The 19,987-nt window shown below is 50.9% G+C and overlaps 1 protein-coding gene across 6 annotated transcripts in view; it reads right to left on the bottom strand.

The window, feature by feature from the left end:
• Positions 1-19,987, bottom strand: part of NHSL2 (NHS like 2) — a 151,673-nt gene that overhangs the window by 23,948 nt on the left and 107,738 nt on the right. The window contains exon 1 of one of the 6 annotated variants that reach the window (XM_073360621.1): positions 19,088-19,219. The exons of the other annotated variants lie outside the window; for them this stretch is intronic. The gene's annotated coding sequence lies outside the window, so the exon portion shown is untranslated. Of the gene's footprint in view, positions 1-19,087; positions 19,220-19,987 lie in introns of those variants that run through there. 6 annotated transcript variants of the gene reach the window in all.

Raw genomic sequence — 19,987 nt, 5'->3', positions numbered from 1 at the left:
AGAGGAGGGGTGAGACACGGGCTGCAGCTCCCCAGACCCTCTCATCCCTCCCCAGCCAAGGGTGAGCTGCAAGCCCGGAGCCCAAGGCCCCGATGTGCTCACCTGGGACACAGCCCTTCATCAAGGGCAAGTTACGCCTGGCTGTGGTGGTGGTGTCAGTGTTGTTATCCCCATGCTAGGAGGGGGAAACTGAGGCAGATAGGGGTTGGGACCTGCCCAAGGTCATATGATAAATGGATGATTCAGCTGGGAACAAAACCCTGGTGTCCTGAGTCACGGACCTTGGCTCCAGCCCACATCCCCTCCCTCCCTGCCCACCAACCAGCCTCTAACCCAACACCTGAAGCAGCAGCATGGCCTGACACCAGGCACCAGACCATGAGCCAGGAAAGCTGGGTTCTGTTCCCAGCTCTGCCACTGCTCACTGGGTGCCTCAGTTTCCCCTCTGTAGCATGGGGATTCTGGGCTGTCCTGGCTTTGCAAGGCACTTTGGGCTCTAGGGATGGACAGTGCCAGCTGTTATTCTCCAGCCCCCTCCTAGAGTGCAGGGGTCAGGCCTCATGTCAACAGAAAAGAACTGCACAGGATTTGAGGCAATCATACCAGCCAGGCACGGGCTGTAATAAACAGCGTACGTACGGACTCTCGCTAGCAAACAAACAGCTCCTCCCCCACCGCCCCGACACCCCAGTTTGACCCTACACCACAATGGTATTGGAGCTTGCTTTGGGTTTTCCTGCCTGCTTTTCATCCTGGCGTCACTAGATGGCACTAAATAGCAGCAGACCAAACTGCGGGCACAATCTCTCCAGCTACACAGTCCCTGAAATTCAACCCCCACACAGTGAACAAACCAGCAAACAAAGGGGCGCCATCACAGTCCTCAACCGCGATGACTACAGCAACAAGGCCAAGCAACAACTCTCCAATACCACCTGCCATAAAGAACTCAGAGACCCCACACCACAGTCCACCCAGGAATTTAAGGGATATCATCGAATCTTTCCCCAAACAACTCCAAGAGAAACTCAACAACCTCATCCCCATGAACCCATCCCAGAGACCTTCTACAGACAAGGGACCCCAGGCAGACCCATCATATCTGGCCATGGAATCCTTGCTGAAGGAATATGGGGACTCATAGAACCATCCTCGGACCACTCACCACACAAAGGGCTGGCTTCCTCCAGGACCAAGGTGGACAAAAATCAATTATTTAAAAAAAAAAAAAAAATTGGATTTTTTTTTTTACTTAAATTGGATTTTTTTGATAAAATGCTTTTTGAGGAAAAAAACCTATCTAAAGATAGTTTTAATTAAGATACACTATAGCTCAAAGATATCTCATCATGGAATAGGGATTATAAATTATAATTCTATAGTATGAGACAATATATTCATGTAACGTTTAAGAAAAGTTTTGTAAATGAGTTCCAATAGTTCATGGATTACGGACCCCATTTTATGGGGTTCCAGGGGCTTCTGTATAGATTATTTAGGTTAATCTTTCTCTCTACCCAATGGGACTCAGTGCTCAGTCTAGAAGATACCATCAGAGATGCTTAGTTTTGCAGTTCTCAAACTGTGGATTTGTCTCCCCAGAGGTAACATGCTTGTTAACAGCAAAAATGTTTTTAAATAAATAAATATTATATAGAGGTGAGAAATAACAGACCTCAACTCTATTGTGCCTCTGCAAATTTGTGTACACAAAGTCAATCCCTTACCTCTCTCTAAAAGTGCAAAGTTTCAAAAAGTTCAATGAATAGAAGATTGTTGGTGGCGGAATAGATCTGGACAAGGAAAAGAAGTCTGGAGAGAAATGTGAGACGCGAGGGACATATGCTTGTTTTGTTAAAATATTATATGTTTGCTGTTGAAGAAAAAAATCCAGAATACTTAACGTTGTTGTTTTAGTTAAATAAAACGATTTAAATGTCTGTCTGGTGATGTTCTCCTCCTAATACAGCATGGCAAGAAAATCCTCCAAATATTAATTATTAACCTGTTGAATTGGAGATAGTTCACCTCCCAATAACTTCATAAATATCTGCTTCAATTACCTTTGGAAATGAAATAGCTAAACAATCATTCATTTTCTGATTTTGCTGTAAAACTAATCTGAAAAGTTTTCAAAATAAATCACTGTTTGAAAATGTACAGTGTGTACCTTCTAAAAATGAAACCTACATCTATCTCTGAGTTGTGAAGAATATGTATTAAGGCTATAACAACCAACAAGAATGCACTTTTATGTAGAAAACCATGATTAAATCAAGTCTTCCTGACTAGTGATTTAAATCATGATTTAAATCATTTTGATTTAAATTAAATCCACCCTGTCCAGGACACAACTGGCTTCTTCCAGAAACTCTGCAACATTAATAACCTTCCTCAGAACACCATCCTCGCTACCATGCATGTCACCTCCCTATACACCAACAACCCTCACAATGACAGCATCACTGCCTGCCTCAACTATCTACAAGATAATAGACACCCCTCAGATACCACCCCCAAAACAGCACCAGACTCATCCATTTCATCCTCATCCATAACCATTTTACATTCAACAACAAACACTTTGTCCGAACCATGGGAACAGCCAACGGTACTAGGATGGCTCCCCAGTAGGCCATGGTCTTCATGGGCCACCTTGAGGAAGAATGTATCTCCTGGACAAATGCACCACGAAACCTGAAAAACATCAATGATATTTTCATGTTCTGGACAGAACATCTAAACTCCCTCATAGATTTCTACCACAACTTCAGCAACCACCATGCTTCCATTAAACTCTCTCTGGAAGACTCCCACACTAGCCTCAACTTCCTGGACACCACAGTCAGCTTCACCTATCCAACCCTACAGATATATACAAGAATCCCATAGATCACCACACTTATCCCACAGATCTGGTAACCACCCCAAACACATCAAGAAATCTTGTAGCTACAGCCAGGCACTCAGATACCACAGAATATGCTTGGAGGAGAAAGTCACGGATATACACCTTAACACACTTAAAATCGCCTTCACCAAACAAGGAAACGCCATCTTGAGAAGATCGCATCAAGGAATGGGCCACCCACATTTCCAGAGAGAACCTTCAATACGGAAATAAAACCCCTTCTGATCACACACCCCTAGTGGTCACCTTCCACTCTTCACTGGAACCTAGAGGGAGTATCATTAAACAGTTACAACCCATACTCGATGGGGACCCCATCCTGAAATAAATCTTTCCTGAACCCCCTCTTCTGGCCTTCAAACAACCCCCCAACCTCGCCAAGCTCCTCATCAGTAGCAAGCTCCCCACAGTCCAGGACCCACCAACTCAAAGCCGCACCAAACCCTGTCAGAACAACAGATGCAAAACCTGAAGATGTAGCTCCACTGCTGCGATTATCATTTCCCACAATACACCTTTCAAGATCCATAGGTCCTACCCATCCATGCCTGTCACAACGTATGGTGTACCTCAGCCAGTGCACGGAATGCCCCAAATAAAAACAACTAGGTGAGTGAAGCCAGACAATCACTGCGCTCTCGAATGAACTCACACAGACAAAAACACCCTCTCACCCATGGGCCAACACTTTTCACAAAACAATCACTGTATCACTCTCACACTTGTACAACACCTTCAAAAGACGAGCCCGGGAGCTTAAATTCATGATTAGACACTAAAAATCATAGACTCAACAGACACATTGGATTCATGGCTTATTACAACAATCAGATATCCGCCCCACTAACAACTGTCTTTTTAATTTCTTATTTTTCTCCTCTCTGTTCCTTTCTTCCCTGTGTCTGCAGGGGTGTTTACAGGCCACTTCACCTTGAATGGTCCCTTGAAATATGTACTAACTACTTATGCTAAACAATGTGTTCTATCTTGTATTTAGCTGTGACACTCTGAATACATTTCCCATACATGAAGAAGAACTCGGTGTAGCTCATGTTGTGTGCATGGCTGTTCCAAGCTGCTGTGCGCCGCCCCGAGGTGGGCGCATGTCCCTGGGACCCCTGGCATGCTAGATATTCTCCGTAACAGCGCTGGTGCCCTGCCCTCTGCAGGGAGAGACTCCTGGGACTGGCTTCGCCCCAGGAAGTGGACAGGACCATGTACAGGGTGCTGGGCTAGCTAAGCACAGAGCTCTCTTTGCAGGGAAGCGGCTGGACAGAACGGGAAGCGGATTTCCTGCTGAGAATGTTTTCCTGCCAGTGTGATTAGCACAGGGATGGCCGGGGGGCGGGGGAGAGGGGGAAGGGCATGAGAGCCCTCCCCAGCAGTCCCTGGGCTCAGTGCCCAAGTCACTGGCTATGCCTCTGACCCCAGTGGCCCAGACCCAGAGGAGATTCATTGCTCACTTTGCTCCCGCTGGCCTGGGTGGACCCCAGATAGTAGAACTCCAGTAAGAACAGTCAGCTCCCAAAGCGCTGTGCAATCCACAGGATCTGTGTACAAAACCCACCGCCCTGAGACACCAAGTACTCAGGAGCTGCAGGCAAGGGGAAAGCTCAGCCCCAGCTCTGCTTCCTGTGCTTGTGCCTTAAAACATGGACTCTTTTACAGCAGAAGAAATTGTTCATTAATCTTTCGTGCCAACCAGAATCTCCCCCGCACCCTTAGGCCCAGTAAGGCCCAGCCCAGCCCAAGCAGACCTGCCAGGGTTCTTGGGTCTGAAGAAGATCTACAAAACAAGCCAAGTTTGAAGCAAGTCAGTGGTGCAGCTGGAGAGGGCTAGAGGCTGGCGAGAGCTTTGTGTGCCATTGGTTTGATCAATTAAAAAGGCAAGCAGGGCTGACAGGGCTCAGTGGTGCCACCCGCACCCTCAGGTCAGAGCAGGGACGGGAGTGTCAGCCAGGGCACTCACATGCGACTGAATCCCACTACCCCCATGGGGGCGGGAGGGCAAGCTCCCCCTTGATCCTCACTTGTCGGAGCCAGCAGAGTTGTCCAGGGATCGAGCCCCGGCCCACCCCAAGCACGGCTGGGACTGGAGAGAGGGAACTTGGAAAGTGGCACCCGCTTGGGGACCCTTGGGGACCCTCTGCCAGAGGCCCCATCCTAACAGCATGCACCCAGGCCCCTCTGCCAGGCAGTCCAATGCCCCTCTGCAGGCACTGCCAGGCTCCTCTGCCAGGTATGCCCAGGCCCCTCTGCCAGGCATCCACACCCCCCTCCTGCATCCTCTGCCAGGTAAACCCAGACCTGTCTGCACCATGTGCCAGGTGTGCAGATCACAGCCTCTCTGCAAACGTGGCCCCTGACCTACCACAACCCAGCACATCTCTCCAAGACAGGCTCTGTGGAGACCACCCCAGCTCTGCAGCATGAGGCTGCCCCACGGCTCCTGGGCCATCACATCTCTGTGCGCTCGCTTGGGGGGGTGGGAGGTGGGGAAGAGGCGGGGGCTCTGCACTGACAGGAAGGGCGGGTATGAACACTGCCACACTCAGCACACCTCAAGGTGGGTTCGTGTCACCTGCCTGAGTTACACCCCAGCTCAGCCGAGGCCCGCGGTGGCTGCCGGCTGCCCTGATCCCAGTCCGATTGCACAGAGACAGCCGAAGTGGAGCCCAATGCATTGAGCCTGGGAGACCGATCCCCCACCCCACCCTGGGAGCCCCTGTGGTTCAGGGCCTGCACTGGCCCCCTGTGTTCTGAGAGCGTTTGGATCCACAGCCAGACTTTGTGGCTGGTCTCTGTCTCCCAGCACCCTGACTTTGGGGGGCGCTGGGGGCTGACACATGTATCTGGGGGTCCCCTTCCCCCTCTCCCAGCCTGGTCCAAGGATGCTGAGTCCCTCAGCTGGGAGCTGCTCCTGGCTGCTCTCTTCCTGCTCTGCGTGGGCTCTGAGCTCTGAGGGGCAGAGGCACGGTGCCAGCTGTTGTGGGAGGGCTCCTGGCTCATTATCACTGCAGGAAGCCCAGCACCAGGCTGCCATGCACGGCTCCCCTAATGACCACCCAGCCTCTTTACAGCCGCCGTGCCACTGGCGCATTGAGCAACATGCCCTGCCCTGCCCAGACGCTCACAGCCGCAAGCAGGGTCACACGAGGCCACCTGGAAATGGCCTGGTCTGCACCCTGCCCAGCCCAGAGCAGGAGGAAAAGGGTATTGTTCCTACCCACAATGCACCGCACCCGGGCCAGGGCACAGAGCTGGCCTTGGGAGGCCTGAAGGGGAACAGGACAGTCTCCAAGGACCCTTCCTTTGCCCTCAGATCTTCACTACACGCACCTCCACACAATGTACCCTGCACACACGCACACGACAGGCCTGTCCTGAGACACGTGCACATGGAAATGCATGCACAGAACACACTTGCGTGTACAAGTGCACACAGGTACACACACCCCCATTCACACAGAGGTATACACACACCCAGAGACATGTATTCACACACACACACCCGGCATACACACACACACACGGCATGCACACACCCGTTCACACAGATATACACACACCAAGACGTATTTACACACACAAGTGTACAGACACACAGGTATACATACACATTTACAGAGGTACACACATGCACACATGGGTATACACACCCACTCAGACACCCACTCACTCAGAGGTATACACACACATTCACACAGAGGTACACACACACAGGTATGCACAAACACACACACATCCACGATTTGCATGTGTGTGTAAGTGTCTCCCACAAACGAGCCCCTTCGGCAAGGCTCTGCTCCCTAAGGCCTTGTCTACCCTAGGGCTGGCTGCCGTGGGATGCCCAAGGGATGCAGGGCTCCTGACAGCAGCACAGGGGCAGCTGGGTCTGGATGCCACGCGCTGGCCTCACTTCCCCGTGTAACCCACAAGAACTAGGAGGCAAGGGGGAAAAGAAGCCAAAGCTGCATTAGCAAGCCAGGGTTGCATACACAACCGAGGTAAGGGATGCTTGGGAGCCCCTGGCAGTCCCCTACAGCCCGCACACAGCCCACGGCAGCAGGGCCCAGACAATTCCCCTCCCATTCCATGTCAGACCACTTAGCTGAGGGTAAAGCTGGGCATTTAACGAGTCACTGGCTGTCTGGTCACCTGCTCTGCTGCTGAGTTAACCAGGGCACTGTCGTCTTAATGGCACAGACACCCAAGTGAGCATTAAACAAACCAAACCAAAGCCATGCTCATCATGCTGCCCTGCCAGCCTCGGGCATGGGCCAGGAGAGAGCAGGGCAAGTCCAGGGCCAGCTGATGCAGAAAGCAGGCCCCACCTTTCATAGATTCATGGATATAGATAGATTCATAGATATTAAAGTCAGAAGGGACCATTATGATAATCTAGTCTGACCTCCTGCACTATGCAGGCCACAGAATCTCACCCATCCACTCCTGCAATAAATCTCTCACCTATGTCTGAGCTATTGAAGTCCTCAAATCATGGTTTAAAGACATCAAGGTGCAGAGAATCCTCCAGCAAGTGACCGGTGACCCATGCTACAGAGGAAGGCGAAAAACCCCCAGGGCCTCTTCCAATCTGTCCTGGAGGAAAATTCCTTCCCAACCCCAAATATGGCGATCAGCTGAACCCTGAGCATGTGGACAAGATTCACCAGCCAGATACCCAGGAAAGAATTCTCTGTAGTAACTCAGATCCCACCCCATCTAACATCCCATCACAGGCCATTGGGCCTATTTACCATGAATAATTAAAGATCAATTAATTGCCAAAATCATGTTATCCCATCATACCACCTCCTCCATAAACTTATCGAGTTTAATCTTGAAGCCAGATAGGTCTTTTGCCCCCCTTCCCTTGGAAGGCTGTTCCAGAACTTCACTCCTCTGATGGTTAGAAACCTTCATCTAATTTCAAGTCTAAACTTCCCGATGGTCAGTTTATATCCATTTGTTCTTGTGTCCACATTGGTACTGAGCTTCAATAATTCCTCTCCCTCTCTGGTATTTATCCCTCTGATATATTTATAGAGAGCAATCATATCTCCCCTCAACCTCCTGTTGGTTAGGCTAAACAAGCCAAGCTCCTTGAGTCTCCTTTCATAAGACAGGTTTTCCATTCCCCGGATCATCCTAGTAGCCCTTCTCTGTACCTGTTCCAGTTTGAATTCATCCTTCTTAAACATGGGAGACCAGAATTGCACACAGTATTCCAGGTGAGGTCTCATCAGTGCCTAACACCTCCTTATCGCTACTGGAAATACCTCGCCTGATGCATCCCAAGACCACATTAGCTTTTTTCACGGCCATATCACATTGGCGGCTCATAGTCATCCTGTGGTCAACCAATACTCCAAGGTCCTTTTCCTCCTCCGTTACTTCTAATTGATGCATCCCCAGCTTAGAACTAAAATTCTTGTTATTAATCCTTAAATGCATGACCTTACACTTCTAACTATTACATTTCATCCTATTACTATTACTCCAGTTTACAAGGTCATCCAGATCGTCCTGTATGATATCCCGGTCCTTCTCTAAATTGGTAATACCTCCCAGCTTTGTATCATCCGCAAACTTTATTAGCACGCTCCCACTTTTTGTGCCGAGGTCAGTAATAAAAAGATTAAATAAGATTGGTCCCAAAACTGATCCCTGACGAACTCCATTAGTAACCTCCCTCTAGTCTGACCGTTCACCTTTCAGTATGACCCGCTGTAGCCTCCCTTTTAACCAATTCCTTATCCACCTTTCAATTTTCATATTGATCCCCATCTTTTCCAATTTAACTAACAATTCCCCATGTGGCACCATATCAAACACCTTATGGAAATCTAGGTAAATTAGATCCACTGCGTTTCCTTTGTCTAAAAAATCTGTTTCTTTCTCAAAGAATGACAGGTCTCAGAGTAGCAGCCATATTAGCCTGTATCCGCAAAAAGAAAAGGAGTACTTGTGGCACCTTAGAGACTAACAAATTTATTTGAGCATAAGCTTTCGTGAGCTACAGCTCACTTCATCGGATGCATGCAGTGGAAAATACAGTGGGTAGATTTATATACACAGAGAACATGAAACAATGGGTGTTACCATACACACTGTAAGGAGAGTGATCAGGTAAGGTGAGCTATTACCAGCAGGAGAGCGGGGGTGGGGGTGGGGAATAAACATGGGGAAATAGTTTTACTTTGTGTAATGACCCATCCACTCCCAGTCTTTATTCAAGCCTAAGATAATTGTATCCAGTTTGCAAATTAATTCCAATTCAGCAGTCTCTCGTTGGAGTCTGTTTTTGAAGTTTTTTGTTGAAGAATTGCCACTTTTAGGTCTGTAATCGAGCGACCAAAGAGATTGACGTGTTCTCCGACCGGTTTTTGAATATTGTAATTCTTGACGTCTGATTTGTGTCCATTGATTCTTTTACGTAGAAACTGTCCAGTTTGGCCAATGTACTTGGCAGAGGGGCATTGCTGGCACATGATGGCATATATCACATTGGTAGATGTGCAGGTGAACGAGCCTCTGATAGTGTGGCTGATGTGATTAGGTCCTATGATGGTGTCCCCTGAATAGATATGTGGACATAGTCGGCAACAGGCTTTGTTGCAAGGATAGGTTCCTGGGTTAGTGGTTCTGTTGTGTACCTTACAGTGTGTACGGTAACACCCATTGTTTCATGTTCTCTGTGTATATAAATCTACCCACTGTATTTTCCACTGCATGCCTCCGATGAAGTGAGCTGTAGCTCACGAAAGCTTATGCTCAAATAAATTTGTTAGTCTCTAAGGTGCCACAAAAGTCCTCCTTTTCTTTTCTCAAAAAAGGGGATCAGGTTGGTTTGGCACGATCTACCTTTTGTAAAACCATGTTGTATTTTGTCCCATTTACCATTGACCTCAATGTCCTTAACTACTTTCTCCTTCAAAATTTTTTCCAAGACCTTGCATACTACAGGTGTCAAACTAACAGGCCTGTAGTTACCCGGATCACTTTTTTTCCCCTTTCTTAAAAATAGGAATTATGCTAGCAATTCTCCAGTCATATGGTACAATCCCTGAGTTTACAGGTTCATTAAAAATTCTTGCTAATGGGCTTGCAATTTCATGTGCCAATTCCTTTAATATTCTTGGATGAAGATTATCTGGGCCCCCCGATTTAGTCCCATTAAGCTGTTCGAGTTTTGCTTCTACCTCAGATATGGTAATATCTACCTCCATATCCTCATTCCCATTTGTCATGCTACCATTATCCCTAAGATCCTCATTAAAGACTGAGGCAAAGTATTTGTTTAGATATTGGGCCATACCTAGATTATCCTTAACCTCCACTCCATCCTCAGTGTTTAGTGGTCCCACTTCTTCTTTCTTTGTTTTCTTATTATTTATATGGCTGTAGAACCTTTTACTATTGGTTTTAATTCCCTTTGCAAGGTCCAACTCTACTTGACTTTTAGCCTTTCTCACTTTATCCCTGCATGTTCTGACCTCAATAAGGTAGCTTTCCTTGCTGATCCTTCCCATCTTCCACTCCCTGTAGGCTTTCTTTTTCTTAATCACCTCTCTGAGATGCTTGCTCATCCAGCTTGGTCTACAACTCCTGCCTATGAGTTTTTTCCCCTTTCTTGGGATGCAGGCTTCTGATAGCTTCTGCAGCTTTGACTTGAAGTAATCCCAGGCCTCCTCTGCCTTTAGATCCATAAGTTCTTCAGTCCAATCCACTTCCCTAATTAACTTCCTTAATTTTTGAAAGTCAGCCCTTTTGAAATCAAAAACTCTAGTCGCCGATTTATTTTTGTTAATCCTTCCGTTCAGTTTGAACTGAATTAGCTCATGATCACTTGAACCAAGGTTGTCACCTACAACTATTTCTTCTATGAGGTCCTCACTATTCACCAAAACCAAATCTCAAATGGCATCCTCTCTAGTCCGTTCAGCAACTACTTGATGAAGGAATCCATCAGCTATTGCATCTAGGAAAATCTGAGCCCTATTATTATTACTAGCACTCGTCCTCCAGTCTATATCTGGGAAGTTAAAGTCTCCCATGATCACGCAGTTCCCATTAGTATTTACTTCATTAAACACATTAAAGAGGGCTCTATCCATACCCAAATCAGATCCCGGTGGTCTACAGCTCACCCCAAGCACTATCCCAGGGGAGGCTCTAGTAGTTTTCTTCCCCATTGTGATTTTTGCCCAGACGGACTCGGTCTTATCCATTCCATCGCCTCTTATTTCTTTACAGTCTACCTCATCATTGATATACAGTGCTACTCCGCCACCTTTGCCTTCATTTCTGTCTTTCCTAAACAGCACATCCCCTTCCACACCTGAACTCCAGTCATGACGACTACTCCACCATGGTTCTGTTCTCCCTAGAATACCTGGTTTCACTTCCTGCACCAGTAGCTCGAGTTCCTCCATTTTGTTACCGAGGCTCCTCGCACTGGGGTACAAACATCTTCATTTTGCTGTTTGGCCTCACTCACATTCTTCACTCGATTTACACACAGACATTCTATCACCAGTATCACCTATTAGACTGGTATCCACACTGCCCTTCCTCCTTATGGCCATTCTCCTACCCACGGCTGTATCCCTTCTTACTTTGTTTTCTTCCCTCTCAGTGCTAAAATCCGGCGAGGAGATTACCTGGACATCTCCCAGCCATCTCCCCCAAATTCCTAGTTTAAAGCTCTCTTAATCAGTTGTGCCAGCCTCCATCCTAGAAGTCTATTTCCTTCCCTACTCAGATGAAGTCCATCCTGAGAAAACTGTCCTCTGTCCATGAATGCCTCCCAATGGCCATACATCCCAAAGCCCTCCTTATAGCACCACTGCCTGAGCCATCTGTTGATAGTCATAATCTTGTCACACCTTTGTTGTCCTTTTCTAGGAACAGGCAGAATCCCACTGAAGATCACCTGTGTCTCGATTTCCTTAAGCGTCCCCAGCCTGGCATAGTCTCCCTTGATCCGTTCCAGCGAGAATCTACCGGTATCATTTGTTCCCACATGAAAGACAATCAGTGGATTCTTTCCCGCTCCCTTTAGGATCCTTTTCAACCTCAGGTCCACATCCCATATCTAAGCACCTGGAAGACAGCACACCCTTCTATTCTCTGGATCAGCTCTGGTTACAGGCCTGTCTATTCTTCTCAGTAAGGAGTCCCCGATCACGTGGACCTGCCTTTTCTGGAGACATGCGATTCTCCGATTCTATCCCCTGTTCCCTCTGGCTGCAAATTCTTTCCATTCCTATTCTCCCTTGTAATCCTCTTCAACCCATCCTGTATCCTCCTGGGGCTCATATTTGGTGTAGTCTCCATTGACTCTTCCCCTTTTCCTATAGGACTTTCAGTTGTGGTGCGGCAGAATGTAAACGATGGGCCCAAACACAAACGCCAGAACTGGGCATGCTTGAATTCTGAGCTAAATCCAAACACTGGGCCAGGCTCACTATCTCCAGAATGGGCCAGAACAAAAGTCCACATCCACTGCCCCACTGCACCCTGGTTTCTGATCAGTTCAGCAGCATGACCACCTCTCACAATCTTATCACACGGCTCGCAGGATTTGGTATTTAATGAAAGCCACAGCTCCGGGAGTCCTGTGATTAGGTGAGAATCTCAGTTGCACTAAGAAGGGTACATTCCTAGCGCTCTGGCTGCACAGAACCCCATTCGGGTCTGACATCGGAAGGCCAATACAAAAACCCAGCCTTGATTATTGTTAAAATCTGCTGACTTTTAAGCCAATCTTGGGAGCTGGGGGCCCTGACTCGTGGTTTTTGCACACTTGGGGTTGGCAGTTCTGAGCCCATCTCCAAGCAATACTTAGCAGCTCCCAAGCCAGCTCTCCCGCCATGTGGAGGGAGCCTACAGGGGCCAGACACATGTAGATTGGCCTAGGTAGGGGGTAGAAGGTGCTTTTGATAAAATAGGAAGTGGCAGGAAACTGCCCCAAACCGCAGCACCCTTGGAAACCGAAATTCCTGCGTTTATTCCCCCACCCCTTCCCCTTCTTATGTTCCATTGTCATGAGCCTCTGCACCTCTGGGAGCCAGTTCCCTCCTCAGGGACTGTCCTGCATCTCCCCCACCCCAGAGGTATCAGGCTTTCCGAAACCTCCATCCAACGCGGAGCATCCTCGTGGTAGAGCAGGGGTGGGCTTCAGTGAAGAGAAAGGGAGCGCTGTCTGGGGGCTGCTGGACACAGACACACCTGCGGGGCTCATTGGCTGTCCAGCTCCCAGCCTGCACTAGCTGGGATGCAGCAGTCCTGGGTGCGCCTGTTCCCTGTCCTACCAGCCACCCACACCTTGCTGAGCAGGAGCAAGAAGTCTGGAAAACTATCCAAGAAGAGCATCCCAGAGGGGCTGATCCTGTGAGTGCTGAGCACCTTCAGCTCCCACTGATGTCAGTGGGAGCTGGGGGTGCTCAGACCCCTGTCGGAGAGGTATTCGCACATCACAGGATCAGGCCTGCCTGTTTGCAGCGTCTGGTTCAGCACCTGACCTGGGTTCTTCTCTAAACCTAGGCCCGGGTCCTGCATCACTCCTAGCCAATGTCCCAGAGGTGGCAGCGGGAGGGTTGGGTGCCATGGAATGCAGGAAACCCCTCCCCGTCAGAAAGCAGAACTCCTACCACTAACCCTTCCCCTGAAACATGCTGCTCAACGGTGACAACAGCTAGAGAACTCTGCAGTGAGCCACATGGCAGCCAAGCTCACATGAGTTACTGACTCTAGGGATGCGGTGCTGGCAGGGGCCATGAGAACAGTGCAGAGCAAGTCCCCTCCCCACTGCCAAGGACTTTGCAGTAGCCCTAGAAGGACGCAGGCCTGACACAGCAGGGAGATGGGAACGCCCCAAGTGGCCTCTAAAGCAAGCCTGAAGGAGGACAGATGGTCTCACTTTCCCCCGTGACCTCAGCAGACCCAGCCGGTCCCTGTCACTAACCCAGCCCACCCCAGCTCCCACCCTGCCAGTATTTTCCAGACTCCCTGACCCGAAACCAATGAGTTCAGATGCAGCCACCTGACTGCAAGCAGAATTAGGCAGCCTACTGCTTTGTGCTGCCTGTTGGGGAGCCCTTCCCCGCCCCACACGCCTGACCCTAATTAGTGCCAATGACAATGGGGAAGAGAGTCCGCCAGTCCTATTCACAGACTGACAGCGCACCCTCCGCAGGCCTCAGAGTGAGGTGCAGAATTACAGCCTCACTCCAATGAGGTGATCATGTCACTGTCCCCACAGATGAAAGGCAGCCGCCTCTCGGGCCCGCCTCTCGGGCGGAACGCAACAGCTGGGTGAGGGCACACCCCATGGGAGGCTTCTGGAGAGGAAATGAGGAAAAGCAATTCCACAAGTGGCTGCTGTGGGGCAGAACTCATTTGTGGGAGGCAGTTCCAGAGAATGGCTACTGGTGCTATTGTACGGCCCAGGCCCTGCTCCCCCAGGCTGGGCACCCAGTGGGAGGCAGAATGGCTTCTGGACACTGAGATGGATAAAACCCAATCGGCCCAACCCTGCTCTGTCAGTGCCGGCCCCCCTTGCCCCTCTGCTCAGGTGTGTGTCAGCCCCATGAGGACTGGGGTGCACCCAAACTCCAGGAGTGCTGGCCCTGTTTCTACAATGGATGAACCCCAACGCTGGAACCCTTGGGTCCCTCAGTCTCAGAACCCCCTCCTCCACATTCCCCCTGCTAATTCCCTTCACCCAGAGCCACAACCTGCAGTGACCATTTTTTGACTCGACTAGTCTAGACAGGGCACGGTTCCTCCACAGCCTGGCCACCCTGTTGCTAGAGAGCAATGTGAGGAACCTCCTCCTCTGAGCGCCCAGCGCCTCCCATACCCCTTTGCTGGGAGAGAGAGTGGCACCTTGAGCTGCTGGCCTGGGCATGGTTTTCACAAAAGTGGTATTCTGCTTGACTGCGGGGACACCCAGGCCTGGCCAGGGTCAGACACACAAACAGGGACATGCAAAGACAGAGACACCTAAGAGACAAGGACACACCCAGAGAGAGGGACAAATACACACACACACACACACCTAAGACGGGACAGACAGTCAGAGACAGGGACACACACACACACACACAAACAGGGAGACACAGAGACAGGAACACACCCAGAAACAGATGCACAGAACCATACACCCATACAGGTGTATGCGCACACCCTGACGCACAGACCCACAGGTTGCACTGATATGCATCCGATGAAGTGAGCTGTAGCTCACGAAAGCTTATGCTCAAATAAATTGGTTAGTCTCTAAGGTGCCACAAGTCCTCCTGTTCTTTTTACTGATTTGTATAGTTCATCCTCCCCCAGCATTTGACATCACTAACACCCGCCTAAGCTCCCACTGGAGTTGGGGGTTGAAGGGGGGCTGGGCTGACACTGGGAGCAAGTGCGTGGGTCATTTCTGTCATATATGCAGGTGCTTCAGCTGGGCTATATTCCTGCTCCCCAGGGGCACAGGACTCACAGCAGGGTGGGAGCATGTCCTCAAAGCACTGCCATACCAGCACTGGGCACAGTGGACATGAGAATCAGCATCAGAAGCTCTGTGCTCCAGAGACCATCCAGGTCGCCCCGGGCCTTCCTCCCCTCGTCCCTACCAGGCCACCCCGTCCCTCCCACCTCCCTGGGGGTTTTGCTGAGCCATGGAGTTTGTACAAAACTTGGGATCAAAGAGCAACATGCCATCTCCTGTGCCTAGCTACTGCCACAATTCATGTTCCCATGACGACGGCATTTAGCAGACGACTTTTTATTCTTTAAATAATTTGACTCGTTTCCATATCAACAGAGAGATGGGTGCACATGTAGGTGTACGTGTGTGCATGCATGTGTGCACGCACATGTGCACACACGTGCGCATGGAGACATGTGTGTGCATGTGTCAATATGCCTGTGTGCGTGCACACGTGTGCCCGAAAAACATGGAGCAGAATGGCCTTTCCCCAGCCGGGACGTGTCCATGAGACCTGCGCGGGAGAGTGAGTGCTCTTGCCACAGGTGTACTGGGCTGCCTTGCAGAGCAGAGTTGGGCGACCCGGATTTCGTGTCATGAGTCTTTGCCCGGGGGCAGCGTGGGAAGGGCAGAACGTGCTCTGTATAGTTCAATATGGGCCCCCTGCCAGGAACATGGTTTCTCACGGGACACATAGAGACTGTCTGCCTTACACAGTGAGCTACTGGCTCTGGGCAGCATGCGAGGCTGCCCTCTCAGTACTGTGGCGAGAGGACAAGATGTGTGGAGGCACCACCTAACAGGAAATCCCTTCCGCTCATGTGGCAGAGGGCTGGTGTACAGGGCTGAGCCTCTGTCGGGGACGGCTCCTGGGACTGTCAAGGTATCCATAGAGCATCGCGCTGAGGCCAGAACCACCCCTGGCAAGGGCGTAGCCCTGCAAACATCCACTTGGGGCAAAACCAGAGCTGCCTGCCAGCGATGATGGAAACTGCTGACACATCTGTGACCAAACCCCATTAATTTGCTCCTGCACTGCCAGGTGGCCCCCTGGTGCACGCTCCTGCACTAACTGCCCGCCCCTCTTAGCGCCCACTCCTCCGCTCCCCACCCGGCCGCCCCCCACTCCTGCACTAACTACCCGCCTGCCCCCCTGGCGCCCACTCCTGCACTCACTGTCTGCCCCATAGCACCTGATCTTGCATCCCCTAACCGGCCCCACAGCCTGTCACTCCAGTGGGAGAGCTAGTGCCCACAGCATGCAGGGTAAGGTGCCAGGGAGCAGTAAGTTTCTGTGAAAGTACTTGGTAGGCTGTCACGGAGTCCCCGGGCGATGCTCTGGAACTGCTCCCTACGAAGCCAGGCAGGACTCTGGGGAAGTCTCCTTTCTGTGAGCAGACTGTCTGCAGGACACACAGCTCACACAGCTTCCACCTTCCTGGGTCTGACCTCAGAGCATTCAGCATCCTCTGCCCCTCCGTGCGCTTCCCACAGCGAGTCCACTCAGGCGGGACTCCTGGGGAAGCCAGAGGGTCCTGCACCCCAACTCCGCAGTCAGACGTGACTCTCAGCCAGCCAGTAAAACAGAGGTTTATTAGACGACAGGAACATGGTCTAAAACAGAGCTTGTAGGTGCAGAGAACAGGACCCCTCAGCTGGGTCCATTTTGGGGGGCAATAAGCCAGACAACCACGTCTGCACTTCACTCCATGTCCCAGCCAGCCCCAAACTGAAACTCCCTCCAGCCCCTCCTCCTCTGGGCTTTCCCCTTTCCCAGGCCAGGAGGTCACCTGATTCCTTTGTTCTCCAGCCCTTTAGCTCTCACCTTGCAGGGAGGAAGGGCCTAGGCCATCAGTTGCCAGGAAACAGGGTGTAGCCCATTCTCTGTGTCCAGACCCCTGCACACACCTGCCTGCTAGGGCTCTGCAATGATCATACACCCATATCCCACCCCCAGATACTTAAGAACTGCATAGGGGAAACTGAGGCACCCCCACACTATTCAGAGGAAACATTAAGAACAGTCCCACTTCGTCACATAGGCATTTTCCTTCTTTGGTCAGTGCCAGCTTGTGGGGTCCCACTCTGGAAACTGAACTATCTCAGGGTGAGGAAGAGGAGACTCACGGAGCATCGCCCGCAGGTTTGTGAGGAGCGGTGTGTGTCTGTGCAGTGCTGCTCCCAGCAACGGAGTGAAGCAGAGGTAGGGCTGCCATGTTCTCCCGCTGGGCCAGCAGCACGGCTGGGCGCTGGGCATGTGTGAAGCTGCTGCAGTGCAGAGGGGGATCAAACCCTTTGGAGGCAGGTTGCAGCCCACAGGCAGGTGAACAGTGGCTCCTGGTGGGTCAGGGGGAAAGGGCTGCAGGTACTTTGCGAGGGGATGCACTATAGCCCCAGGCATGCTGGCTGGTGTGTGCGCAGCACTAACATGGACCTGGCCCTGATTGTGCTAGCCGTGCACTGACAAGCGTGTATGTGCTCCCTGCCTCTGCTGGACGGATCACACCTAGGCACGTGTCTCTACCGGTCAGCGAGTGCCCCAGCAGCACGTCAGAGCATGGGCCCAGCTGCCCTGCTTGCTAGCTTAACCATATAGCTACCATCACTCTAAATGCCACTGGCTCCAGCTTTCCCAGGTTGCCCGGCAGCAGTGGTGCTGAGCCCTGCCTGCTGTTCTTTGGTATGCCCCAGTGGTCACTGTGCAAGGCAAATTCCTGCAACCAGCCCCTCTGGGGGATCTCTGGGTGGCTCTCCTGCTTAACCCGCCCTGTTGGGCTCCACCCAAGTCGTCCCTTGTGGTTCAGGTCATGCTCAAGGCTGGGCATGGGAAATGCTGTCTGATGTGACTGGTTTGCTTCAGCATCACAACAGAAACCCCACCCTCTAGGAGCCTGAAGAGTGGGTTTAATTCAAGCAAGTGGGACACAGAATGGGGTGGAGTCCAGGGTTGCGGCCCTGGCACCTGTGGCAGCTTTGAGAGGGGTGGTGGCAGCAGCATCAAATGCCATCCTGGGGACAGAGAGCCCATGCCTCTGCCTCTCCTCCCAGTCGGCACAGACTAGCCGAAGCCTGGCTCCCTGCAATCTGAACACAGATGGAAGTGTTGTCTTACATTCCCCCAGTGACACAGCATTACTTACAGTTTTCTCCAGCAAATCTAGGCAAGCAGGGTGTTCCAAAAAAACGCCCCCTGGGCAGGGGTTGCAGAGAGCGTGCTGAGGTTGAGGCAGGGGGCTGGGAGCTCACATGGAACAAAGGGAGAGCAGTGGCAGACTGGCAGTACATTCCTGGCCCAGGGCACCCCCCAGGCTGGCAACGCCCAGTCATTCTGCGCTAAGCTCTCTGCAGCTAGGCACACTGATGACCCAGGCTGACCACAGGGAGCCTAAATCAGTGACACTGGCCTATGGGCCGTGAACCAGCATTTACCAGTGCCCAGACATAGGACCGTATTCCAGAAATGAACTCCTCATTGGCCGAGAGCAGCAGCCTGGCACTGCTTGAACCTGCAGAGCTCCCTGCCAGCTGCCAGGGGTATCCACCTTCCATGCCCTCTTGGGACCCCGTTACCTTCAAACATCTAGACACAAACAAGGCAGCTGCAGCCACCACAGCTGGGACATGAAAGCAACCACCCTCCGCCATAGGGAGCAGGGTGTGAGAGTGCTAGGCATATTGCTTACGTGTCCACTGGCCCCTGATCCCGCTCAGTCTTGGACTCGCTGCGAGCTCTAGTCACTCTGGGCGACTCTGGAGCAGGGGCGGCAAGTGCTGCAGGGCAGTGGGCGCCCTCCAGCCCCACCCTCAGCCTGATCCAACCGACCAGTTCTGGTCATGTGTGCAAACCGCAGTGCTGAGCCACGGCCCTTCTTGTGCAAGGAGAAGGGGGAAGTGGGGCGCTGCACAGGATGCAGGGAGGCATCCGACAGCTGCAGCATTAGCAAAACAGGCTTGCAACTGTCTCCTTAGCCCCACCCTGCTGACCCCATCCTTTTAAGCAGGACAGGGCTCAGGGCTGTCTCCCACTGTGGTGGCAGCTCCCATCCATTCCTCCGCTTGGATTCGGACGGCCCCCCTCACTCTGCAGGGTGTGACAATTAGAAGGGGCAGCGCAGCTGGAGATAGGGCAGGAGGTGCTGAAACGCCACAGCCAGCAGCCATTTCCTATTTTCTACCTCCATAGGGTGCATCCAACATGGGAGAATTTGAATACAGACTGCAGACTGGAATTGATCACAGAACTAAAAGTTAACGGTAACTGAGGTACAAGTGATGTGATCACATTTGCAATGTGTAAACAGAATAAATTCCAGACCAGTGATACATATAGTCGGTGCTTTAAAAGGGGCAATTTCACAAAGCTGAAAACAATTATAAGACAAGTCAACTGCGAGGAAGAAGTTAATCAGAAAAATGTGAATGATAATTCGGAATTAAGAATTCTTTACTATTCGCCCAAAAAGCCACAATCCCACAATTTGAGAAGTTTTCCATATGGGTTAAAAAAATTGATCTGGTTTAGACAGAAAGTGAAAACAGCCATAAAAACTGTATATAAACAAAAGGAAGAAAGGGAAAATTGA

Source organism: Lepidochelys kempii, chromosome 9 (genome assembly GCF_965140265.1).
Source record: "Lepidochelys kempii isolate rLepKem1 chromosome 9, rLepKem1.hap2, whole genome shotgun sequence".
Lineage (NCBI taxonomy): Eukaryota > Metazoa > Chordata > Testudines > Cheloniidae > Lepidochelys > Lepidochelys kempii.
The sequence above is the reverse complement of the archived record's forward strand: the minus strand, read 5'-3'. Positions and strand labels throughout refer to the sequence as shown.